Source organism: Scyliorhinus canicula, chromosome 14 (genome assembly GCF_902713615.1).
Source record: "Scyliorhinus canicula chromosome 14, sScyCan1.1, whole genome shotgun sequence".
NCBI classification, from domain to species: Eukaryota; Metazoa; Chordata; class Chondrichthyes; order Carcharhiniformes; family Scyliorhinidae; genus Scyliorhinus; species Scyliorhinus canicula.
Genome location: NC_052159.1, coordinates 15,618,079 through 15,629,374, shown reverse-complemented (window position 1 = coordinate 15,629,374; position 11,296 = coordinate 15,618,079). Strand labels below are relative to the sequence as shown.

Here is an 11,296-nt window from a genome sequence, read left to right as displayed (position 1 = left end):
AAATAAAAACAAGAACCTTGGGAGGACCGTCATTTTGATTGACTGCACCCTCCCCGCCAGCGACAGCGGTACCATGTCCCACCTCTTAAATTCCTCCTCCATCTGTTCCACCAGCCTGGAAAAGTTCAACTTGTGGAGGGTCCCCCAGTTCCTTGCCACCTGCACCCCTAAGTACCTAAAGCTCTTTCCTGCTCGCTTGAAGGGGAGTCTCCCAATACCCTCTCCCTGGTCCCCCGGGTGTATCACAAAAACCTCGCTTTTGCCCAAATTTAGTTTGTACCCCGAAAAGTCCCCAAACTCTGCTAATAGTTCCATTATCTCCGGCATTCCCCCTTCTGGGTCTGCCACGTACAGCAGTAGATCATCCGCATACAGCGATACTCGATGTTCCTCCCCTCCCCTAGTCAGTCCTCTCCACCCCCCTGAACCCCTCAGTGCCATCGCCAACGGTTCAATCGCCAGTGCGAAAAGTAGGGGGGATAGGGGACATCCCTGCCTGGTCCCTCGGTGGAGCCCGAAATACTCCGACCTCCTCCCGTTTGTCACTACACTCGCCGTCGGGGCCGAGTAGAGCAGCTTCACCCACTTAATAAAGCCTTCCCCAAACCCAAACCGTTCCAACGTCTCCCACAGGTACTCCCACTCCACCCTATCGAATGCCTTCTCCGCGTCCAGCGCTACCACTATCTCAGCCTCCCCCTCCACTGCCGGCATCATAATTACATTCAGCAATCTCCGCACGTTCGTGTTGAGCTGCCGCCCCTTCACGAACCCCGTCTGGTCCTCATGGATTACCCCTGGCACACCATCCTCTATTCTAGCTGCCAGGATCTTTGCCAGCAACTTGGCATCCACGTTCAGAAGCGAGATAGGCCTGTAGGACCCGCACTGCACGGGGTCTTTATCCCGCTTCAATATCAGGGAGATCAGAGCCTGCGACATTGTCGGGGGCAGAACCCCCCCCTCTCGCGCCTCATTAAAGGCTCGTACCAGTACCGGTCCCACCAAGTCCACATTTTTCTTATAGAATTCCACCGGGAACCCATCTGGCCCCGGCGCCTTCCCCGCCTGCATCTGACCTATTCCCTTGACTAGCTCCTCTAGCCCTATTGGCGCCCCCAGCCCTTCTACCAGCCCCTCCTGGACCCTTGGGAACCTCAATTTGTTTAGGAAGTCCTCCATTCCCCCTCTCCTCGTCGGCGGCTCAGACCGATACAACTCCTTGTAAAAATCCCTGAAGACCCCGTTCACTTCTTGCCCCTTCTGCACTACCTTCCCGCCCCTCTCCTTCACTCCCCCAATCTCCCTAGCCGCATCTCGTTTGCGAAGCTGGTGTGCCAGCATCCTGCTCGCCTTTTCCCCATACTCATAAACCGCGCCCTGTGCCCTTCTCCACTGCGTCTCTGCCTTCCTGGTGGTCAGCAGGTCGAACTTGACCTGCAGGCTGCGCCGTTCTCCCAGCAGCCCCTCCTCTGGTGCCTCCGCATATCTCCTATCCACTTCCAATAGCTCCCCCACCAGCCTCTCCCTCTCCTGCCTCTCCTTTCTTTCTCTGTGCGCCCTTATGGAGATCAGCTCTCCCCTGATCACTGCCTTCAGGGCCTCCCAGACCATCCCCACCTGCACCTCACCCGTGTCATTCAAGTCCAGATAGCTCTCAATGCTCTTCCGGACCCTTTTACACACCTCGTCGTCCGCTAACAGCCCCACATCCAGCCGCCACAGCGGGCGCTGGTCCCGCGCCTCCCCCATTTCCACATCCACCCAATGTGGTGCATGATCAGAGATCGCAATGGCCGAGTACTCAGCTTCCCGTACCCTCGGGATCAGCCCCCTGCTCAACACGAAGAAATCGATTCTGGAGTACACTCTATGGACGTGGGAGAAAAAGGAATACTCCCTCGCCCTCGGCCTACCAAACCTCCATGGGTCTACTCCTCCCATCTGCTCCATGTACCCCCTCAGCACTTCTGCCGCTGCCGGCCTCCTATTGGTCCTTGAGCTCGATCTGTCTAGCCCGGGGTCCAGCACTGTGTTAAAGTCCCCCCCCATGATCAAGCCCCCTGCCTCCAGTCCCGGAATGAGGCCCAATAGGCGCCTCATAAAACCCGCGTCATCCCAGTTCGGGGCATATACGTTGACCATCACCACTTTCTCCCCCTGCAGCTTACCCTTCACCATCACATACCTACCCTCCTTATCCGCCACCACCTCCTCCGCCACGAACGACACCCTCTTTCCCACCAGAATCGCCACCCCCCGGTTCTTTGCGTCCAATCCAGAGTGGAACACCTGTCCCACCCACCCCCTTCTCAGGCGAACCTGGTCCACTACCTTCAAATGGGTCTCCTGTAACATTGCTACATCAGCCTTCAGTCCCTTCAGGTGTGAGAATACCCTTGATCTCTTGACCGGCCCATTCAACCCCCTCACGTTCCAAGTGATCAGCCGGGTCGCGGGACGACCCGCCCCCCTCCCCTGCCGATTAGCCATGTCCTGTTCCCTGCTCGCCCCGGGTCGACCCTCCCCTTCTGACCCGCTCCCCATGGCGATGTCCCCCTCCCCCCACCTCTCCAGTCCTCCACTTCTCGTTTCTGGTCTTTTCAGCAGCAACCCGGTGTCCCTCCCTAACCCCCCTCCCCCCCCAGGCTAGGACCCCTCCTAGCCGCGATGTACCCTCCGTCGTACTCCCGTAAGTCAGCTGGTTCACGCTGACCCGGCTGCTCCTGCCACACTCCGACTCCCCCCGGCTCGGGGGGGGGGGCCTCCCCCCCCCTTGCCACTCCTCCCTGGCCCCGCTCCAGCGCGGGAAAGGTCGCCATTGCTAGCCACGCCCCGCACTCCTCCCCTCCCCCCCCCCTCTGCCCCGCGCGCGGGAAAACAGAGGAAAGCCCGCGCTTTCGCCCTGCCACACCCCACCCCGCCATCTTCAGTTCCACCCCCGTCCCCGTCCATGCCTGTAAAGAACCCCCCCTAGGAGCCCATATCCCCGATCTGCTCTCCCCCCCCGTCCCGCCTCCCCAACTTAACATTATAAATAACAGATAAATAACAAATAACATTGTACTTAACAGTCGCCCTCTACCAAACAGCATAAATAACCATAAATAACCATGAATAACCACAATAACAATAACTAAGGGAAGTTGGCAAAGGGGGAAAAAACATCAGAAGAAAAACCACAGCAAGAGTTCAAAATCCAAACAAAGAATTCAGCTGAAAGTACCCGAGCGGCTACGGCCGCCAAGTATCCCCTGGGTCTAATTCGAGTCCAGTTTCTCTTCCTGTACAAAGGCCCACGCCTCCTCTGGGGACTCAAAATAGTGGTGTTGGTTCCTGTAGGTGACCCACAAGCGCGCTGGCTGCAGCATTCCGAACCTGATCCGTTTTGCATGTAGCACCGCCTTCGTCCGGTTGTACCGGGCCCGCCGCTTTGCCACCTCCGCACTCCAGTCCTGGTAGACCCTCACCGTCGAATTCTCCCACTTGCTGCTCCTTTCCCTCTTGGCCCACTCCAGCACTCTTTCACGGTCGCTGAGTCGCTGGAACCGCACCAGCACCGCCCTCGGGGGCTCATTTGCTCTTGGCCTCCTAGCCATGACCCTGTAGGCCTCTTCCAGCTCCAGGGGCGAAGGGACGGCCCCTGCCCCCATCAGGGAGCTCAGCATTTCTGCTACATATCCCGGGAGGTCTGACCCCTCCAGGCCTTCTGCCAGGCCCAAGATCCTCAGGTTCTTCCGCCTCATTCGGGTATCCAGCTCCTCAAAACGGCTCTGCCATTTCAGGTGGAGTGCCTCGTGCACCTCTACCTTTCCCACGAGGACCGTGGCCTCCTCCTCCCTCGCAGTCATCTCCTGTTGCAGCTCCCGAATCGACGCCTCTTGGGTCGCCTGGGCTCCCATCAGCCTGGTGGTCGTCGCATTCATTGACTCCAAGAGCTCCATTTTCAGCTCCGTAAAGAAGCGCAGGAGAGCGGCCTGCTGCTCCTCCGCCCATTTCCTCCATTCCTCGGGTGCACCACCGGCAGCCATTTTGGTCTTCTTCCCCCGCTTTTTTTTGGGAGCTGCTGTTGCTCTCTTTACCACCCCACTCCGGGTACCGACCATAAAGTTGGTCTGGTTCTCTTCAGGGAGCCTTCCCCCACCGGGATTTGTCCTTACAGCGCCGTTGGGGCCCTCCAATCGGCCCGAAAACACCTTTGTAGCAGGAGCAGCCAAACGTGCGACTTAGCTGGTCATAGCCGCAACCGCTCCACCCGATTATTATATTCTTATTGTGGAGAGCTGGGCGGAGTGAGAGAGAGGGAGAGAGAGAGAGAGGAGAAAAGTTTTGATTTAAAACTGCCCCCAGTGGGCAGCTGAGAAGAGGAAGGATTGATGGTTTGCAGTTGTTGGGGGTGGGGGGGGGGGGGGGGGGCTTTGGGAGGACCCCGCCCACCACAGGCCCATTCATTCACTGACCAGTGGCCAGGCTCCCCTGTGCGTGAGGCGGCTTGAACACAGAATGCAGACTACCAGCTCCAGGAGCTGCACAACCTGAGACAGCTACTGTCTCAGCCGCTCTTGTGCCAAGTGGTTTCGTTCAGGGAGTGGAATAAAATAGTTATTTAGTTAACCAGATGGTCACTGCCTCGTCCTCCAGTCACCTACCCCCCTCCTGCCCATTCGCCTGTTTTCCCTGTGAACTTTTCCAAACTAAATCCATGCGTTGGCTTTCCCCAGACACTTTCAAACCAACTTTCTAAATCTGGCCCCGTCAAAATCTGTTTTAAAAAAAAACGTTTTGGGGGCTGAATCAAAACGACTTCCTCTCAACCCTGCAAACGCTGATGAGAATCTCAAGGCAGTGTCATTCCTGAAAAGTGTCAGAGAAAAAATGAGCTAGAATGGAGAGAGAGATAGAGAGAGAGAGTGGGTGGGAGAGAGAGAGTGGGAAAGAAAAAGAGTGGGAGAGAGAGAGAAATAGAGAGAATGGGAGAGAGTGAGTGGGAGAGAAATGGAGAGAGTGGGAGAGAAATAGAGAGAGTGGGAGAGAATAGGAGAATGTGACAGAGAGTGGGAGAGAAATAGAGAATGGGAGAGAGTGAGTGGGAGAGAAATGGAGAGAATGGGAGAGAGTGGGAGAGAAATAGAGAGAGAGAGTGGCAGAGAATAGGAGAATGTGACAGAGAGTGGGAGAGAAATAGAGAGAGTGAGTGGCAGAGAATAGGAGAATGTGACAGAGAGTGGGAGAGAAATAGAGAGAGTGAGTGGCAGAGAATAGGAGAATGTGACAGATAGTGGGAGAGAAATAGAGAAGGGGAGAGCGAGAGAGAGGGAGAGAGAGTGGGCGAGAGTGGGCGAATGTGGGAGAGAAATAGAGAGATTGGGAGAGAGAGTAGGAGAATGTGAGAGTGCAAGAGAAATAGAGAGAATGGGAGAGAGGGAGTGGGAGAGAAATGGACAGAACGGGAGAGAGAGAATCTGAGTGAGAGTGGAAGTGAGTGAGAGTGGGACAGAGAGAGGGAGAGAAATATGGATAGAGAGAGAGAGAGTGTGAGAGAGAGAGTAGGAGAGGGAGAGTGGGAGAGAAATAGAGTGACTGGGGGAGATTGAGTGGGAGAGGGAGAGTAGGAGAATGTCTGGAGGCTCCTCTCCGATCAGAGAGGAAGTTAGGGGACAGTAACTGACCCTAAACCGAAAAGAAATCCAACAATGTTTCTTTCAATCTGTCAGCACAGACACGCCGTCTCTCGCTAGCTTTTAAATTACAGATGATTCCGATTATATATGAACACACACACACACATATAGAAACCAGGCATTCTCCGACAGCCCGGAGCGCCAGCTGTTGGGTAACGTGTGGTATTTTCAGACCCCTTTTCTGAAAATAATATCATTCCCTTGTCAACAGGTCCAGATTGACCGCTGCCCTGCTCTACCTCTCACCCGGAGATATTTGTGTCTCGCGTGTCGAAATTATTCTTGGTTAGGTTTAAACCCCCATTCACAGGCAGCCCTACCGATATATGGTCAACATGGACCATTTGAGGTTACATCTTAGATCCAGAGAGAGGGGGAGACTGTGGGAGAGAAATAGAGAGAATGGGAGAGAGGGAGGATGTGAGAGGAGTGGGAGGGAGTGAGTGTGGGAGAATGTGGGAGAGAGAGTGCAAGAGAAATAGAGAGAATGGGGGAGAGAGAGAATGTGAGAGGAGTGGGAGGGAGTGAGAGTGGGAGAGAAATAGAGAGAATGGGAGAGAGAGAGAATGTGAGAGGAGTGGGAGGGAGTGAGAGTGGGAGAGAAATAGAGAGAATGGGAGAGAGAGAGAGAGAGAATGTGAGAGGAATGGGAGGGAGTGAGTGTGGGAGAATGTGGGAGAGAGAGTGCAAGAGAAATAGAGAGAATGGGGGAGAGAGAGAATGTGAGGAGTGGGAGGGAGTGAGAGTGGGAGAGAAATAGAGAGAATGGGGGAGAGAGAGAATGTGAGGAGTGGGAGTGAGAGTGGGAGAATGTGGGAGAGAGAGTGCAAGAGAAATAGAGAGAATGGGAGAGTGGGCGAGAGAGTGGGACTATGAGAGTGGAAGAGAAATAGAGAGAATGGGAGAGAGAGAGAGGATGTGAGAGGAGTGGGAGGGAGTGAGAGTGGGAGAATGTGGGAGAGAATGCAAGAGAAATAGAGAGAATGGGAGAGTGGGCGAGAGAGTGGGAGAATGTGAGAGTGGAAGAGAAATAGGGAGAATGGGAGAGGCTCTATATTTACAACCACAATAAACTCAGGATCGATTGAGTTATTTTAAAAAACTGTTACTTAGCATTTATAATCAGGAGCCAATCGCTTAAATAAACGGCAGAATCCCGCAGACTGCAGAACAAAAGCACCACAATGTGTCTAGAAGTGTGATCATTTACCTTTTCCTTCCTCGCAGCCCACGTTGTGGATTTGACAGCCTCCTGCTTCACAGAGCTGGGTGCTGAGAGTCAGTGGTCTGCATGCCTTCAGAGTGGATCTCGTCTGAGCTGTCTGCTAATAGTTGCATCCCCCCCATTGGGTCGGAGCGTGTTTGTGTGAGAGAGAGAGATTCCCAGTCCACACAGCACAGCGCCGTCCCGTTACAGAATCAAACAACAGGCAAAAAGGCAGGAGCAACCCACCTATAGAGTAACACTGCTCTCAAAGTGCATCAGAAACTTCCGCAGTCCGCTTGGAAAGTGCAGGGGTTCGAAATCTTAAGCTGCAGGCTCAGTGAAACAGTTTGCAAACAACCAAATAGTTTTAAAAAAAATATAAAATGCCAAGAAGTCAGCTTCCTTGTTGCAATGGGACTCCTCCAGTAGTCAGCCTGCCGCCCAGGGCAGCAGAAGTTAGCATTTTTTTCCAGCTGGAATTTTTTTTTGTGCTAACTCCCAGGATTTGGTGATGGTGAAGCGGGAGTTTGTGCAGGGGAGGTGAAAGGCTGGATTGAAGCTGCTGGCAGACAGTCTGCTGCCAGGGGTGGGAGCAATTCCTCTGGGTGGGTGTTTCATACACTGGGGACAGCCGCACACCGCTCCATCAAATCAGCTCACTCACCCCAGAAGCTCCTGCCCTCAACACACTCAGTACCTCGGGCAGAATGGGGAGGGGGGGGGGGGCAGTTTGAGAAGCTGGAAGAGGCTGGAGCAGCTTTTAAATGAGGGGGGGCAGAGGGAGGGCTGGGGGGGGGGGGGGGGGGGGGCTGTTAGACAGGAGCAACCTGTGACAGGGTGGAGAACAGGAGCGAGGGAGTGATTCCCCCCCCCCCCCCCCCCCCCCGCCTCTCCGGCTGCCAATGTTCTGTTTTTGTTACATTTCCGGCATCTGCAGCATTTTAGCTTCGTTTGCCTCCAGCTCGGAGTGTATACATGTGAGCAGTCTGTGTGAGTCTGTACATGTGTGTACTCTGTGTGTATACATGTGAGCAGTCTGTGTGAGTCTGTACATGTGTGTACTCAGTGTGTATACATGTGAGCAGTCTGTGTGAGTCTGTACATGTGTGTATTGTGTGTATACATGTGAGCATTCTGTGTGAGTCTGCACATGTGTGTACTGTGTGTATACATGTGAGCATTCTATGTGAGTCTGCACATGTGTGTACTGTGTGTGTATACATGTGAGCAGTCTGTATGACTCTGCACATGTGTACTGTGTGTGTACATGTGAACAGTGCGCGTGAGTCTGCACATATGTGTACTGTGTGTGTATACATGTGAGCAGTCTGTGAGTCTGCACATGTGTGTACTGTGTGTATACATGGGAGCATTCTGCGTGAGTCTGCACATGTGTGTACTGTGTGTGTGTATACTTGTGAGCAGTCTGTGTGAGTCTGCACATGTGTGTACTGTGTGTGCATGTACATGTGAACAGTCTGTGTGAGTCTGCACATATGTGTACTGTGTGTATACATGTGAGCAGTCTGTGAGTCTGCACATGTGTATACTGTGTGTGTATACATGTGAGCATTCTGTGTGAGTCTGCACATGTTTGTACTGTGTGTATACATGTGAGCAGTCTGTGTGAGTCTGCACAAGTGTGTATTGTGTGGGTATACATGTGAGCAGTCTGTGTGAGTCTGCACATGTGCGTACAGTGTGTATACATGTGAGCAGTCTGTGTGAGTCTGCACATGTGCGTACAGTGTGTATACATGTGAGCAGTCTGTGTGAGTCTGTACATATGTGTACTGTGTGTGTACATGTGAGCATTCTGTGTGAATCTGCACGTGTGTACTGTGTGTATATACATGTGAGCAGTCTGTGTGAGTCTACATGTGTGTACTGTGTGTGTATACATGTGAGCAGTCCGTGTGAGTCTGCACATGTGTGTGGTGTGTGTGTATATACATGTGAACAGTCTGTGTGAGTCTGCATATGTGTGTACTATGTGTATACATGTGAGCATTCTGTGTGAATCTGTACATGTGTGTACTGTGTGTGTGTATACATGTGAGCATTCTGTGTGAGTTTATACATGTGAGTGTTCTGTGTGGGTCTGTACATGTGAGCATTATGTGTGAGTCTGTGCATGTGTACTCTGTGTGTATACATGTGAGTAGTCTGTGTGAGTCTGCACATGTGTGTGCTGTGTGTGCGTATACATGTGAACAGTCTATGTGAGTCTGCACATGTGTGTACTCTGTGTGTATACATGTGAGCATTTTGTGTGAGTCTGCACATGTGTGTACTGTGTGTGTATACATGTGAGCAGTCTGTGTGAGTCTGGAAATGTGTGTACTGTGTGTGTATACATGTGAGCATTCTGTGTGAGTCTGCACATGTGTGTACTGTGTGTGTATACATGTGAGCATTCTGTGTGAGTCTGTACAGTTGAAACTTCTGTGTGTCTGTACATGTGAGTATTCTGTGTGAGTCTATACATGTGAGCTCCCGGAGGAAACCCACGCAGACATGGGGAGAATGTGCAGACTCCACACAGTCAGTGACCCAAGCCGGGAATCAAAGCTGGGACCCTGGCGCTGGAAAGCAACAATGCTAACCACTGTGCTACCGTGCCGCCCACTTTGTTCCGTGACTTCCAGCAATTGGCCTGGATGTATCTGAACTTTGTGCAAATGCGGGTACAACCGAACAGAGGGTGGCGTGCTGGAAATTAAACACAAAGGGAACCATCAGGATACAAGGGCTCGCCCCTCCCACCACCGGAGAACCCACTGTGGGGGATTGCTTTGTATGTATGGCACATTAGCCTACACTAAATGGCTTAGACATTGGTGGGACTGGAAGACCCCCCCCCCCCCCCCCCCCCCCCCGCAGCAGCCAATGTCGAGCCAGCTCCGCGGTTGGAAAACATGCCGTGAAGAGGATGGAAAATCCCACTCACACGGAGTTCCTGAATCCCACAACCCCCTGGGTGAAGAAGTTTCTCCTCAATGTCCCTCTGATCCTACCAATTACTTTAAATCCATGCCCACTAGTTATTGACTTCTCTGCTTAGAAAATTAACTCATTACCTAGGACCATCGTCATTTCAGACTCTTAAGACTCCCTTCAGTCTCCTCTGTCCCAGAGAAAACAACTACACCTTATCTAATATTCCTTGCAGCAAAGTTCACCATTTTTGGCAACATCCTCATAAATCACCTCTAGTGGGACTTCATCCTCCATGTAATGCAGTGACTCTGGCTGTGGCCTAAAGGGTGATCCATACATATATAAACAGAAAATGCTGGACATACTCAACAGGTCTGACATCATATGTGGAGGGAGAAAAAAGGTTAATGTTTCAAGTCCAATATAACTCTTCTTTGGATACTGGACTCGAAACGGAACTCTTTCTTGGAGCAGCCTCACAGCGTCAGGGACCCGGGTTCAATTCCAACTTTGTGTGACTATATGGAGTTTGCACATTCTCCCCATTTGCTAAACCTGTCTCTGACTTGCATGGTACTTTTATGATATATTATTTTTTTGCAGTGTCAAAATGTATCACTTGCGATTGATTTACCCACTTACGGCTTTTCAAACCTTTTTTCCTTTCTTGCTGAAAGGACTTCCATCAATTTCCTTTGCTGGTTAGATTTATTTCACGTATTTCCTCTCTCACTTTCTCTCCTATCTGTGTTCCAGTCAAATCTCTCATTCTCCTTACGAGATGATGGTGGTGTTAATAAACGGATAGTAAATGTCTCTGTGGCTGTTATAAATGGGAGCCTAAAAGAGTGTGCACATATTTGGGGAGAGAGGTTTGAGAGAAAGAGATTTTAATTCCACCTCTGGGATGTAATATTTCAATTTACGGCATCATCTGTCTTGAGGTTTCGATACTTTAAGTGAAGGATGATGGGCTTGAATGCGATTGGAGTCTGGCGATTGAACTCATGAACCTTTGTGGGGGGGGTCCAACTCTCTGCCAGTTTAGAACTCTATTTCTCAGAGGTTAATGTTTAATATATGACATCCTGAAGTTGCCTCATTTAAACCCCTAAATCTCACGATGGAGCAAGACTGTAATGAATTGAATTATGTCGGGGAATCAAAACAAGATTGAATAAAACCATTGTTGAGAAACAGAGGGAACTTCTCATTATTTGCCTTGCACCCCAGGCACAGGCAGGGGATATCAAAACTGAAGTCTCCCTGGTGTGTGTCTGAAAACGTATTTAATTCTACTTAATATTTACATTGACATTCCTGCGCCTGGTTCTGTTTGAGATTTCCAATGGCTGATATATTATTCATTTTTGATTTTTGTTTTTGCTCAAGTAGATGTGTGCATTTCTCAGTGGCCTTAAAACCTGGTAACCCAGAGATGCAGAAATCGGGGCTGGTGAGTTCGTGA

At 51.5% G+C, this 11,296-nt stretch overlaps 1 protein-coding gene across 1 annotated transcript in view; it reads right to left on the bottom strand.

The window, feature by feature from the left end:
- The window catches only part of LOC119977418 (matrix-remodeling-associated protein 5-like), a 66,816-nt gene extending 59,223 nt beyond the window's left edge, over nucleotides 1–7,593 (bottom strand). Inside the window, exon 1 of the mRNA XM_038818300.1 lies at nucleotides 6,892–7,593. The gene's annotated coding sequence lies outside the window, so the exon portion shown is untranslated. The remainder of the gene's footprint in view (nucleotides 1–6,891) is intronic.
- Nucleotides 7,594–11,296: the final 3,703 nt, after the last annotated feature.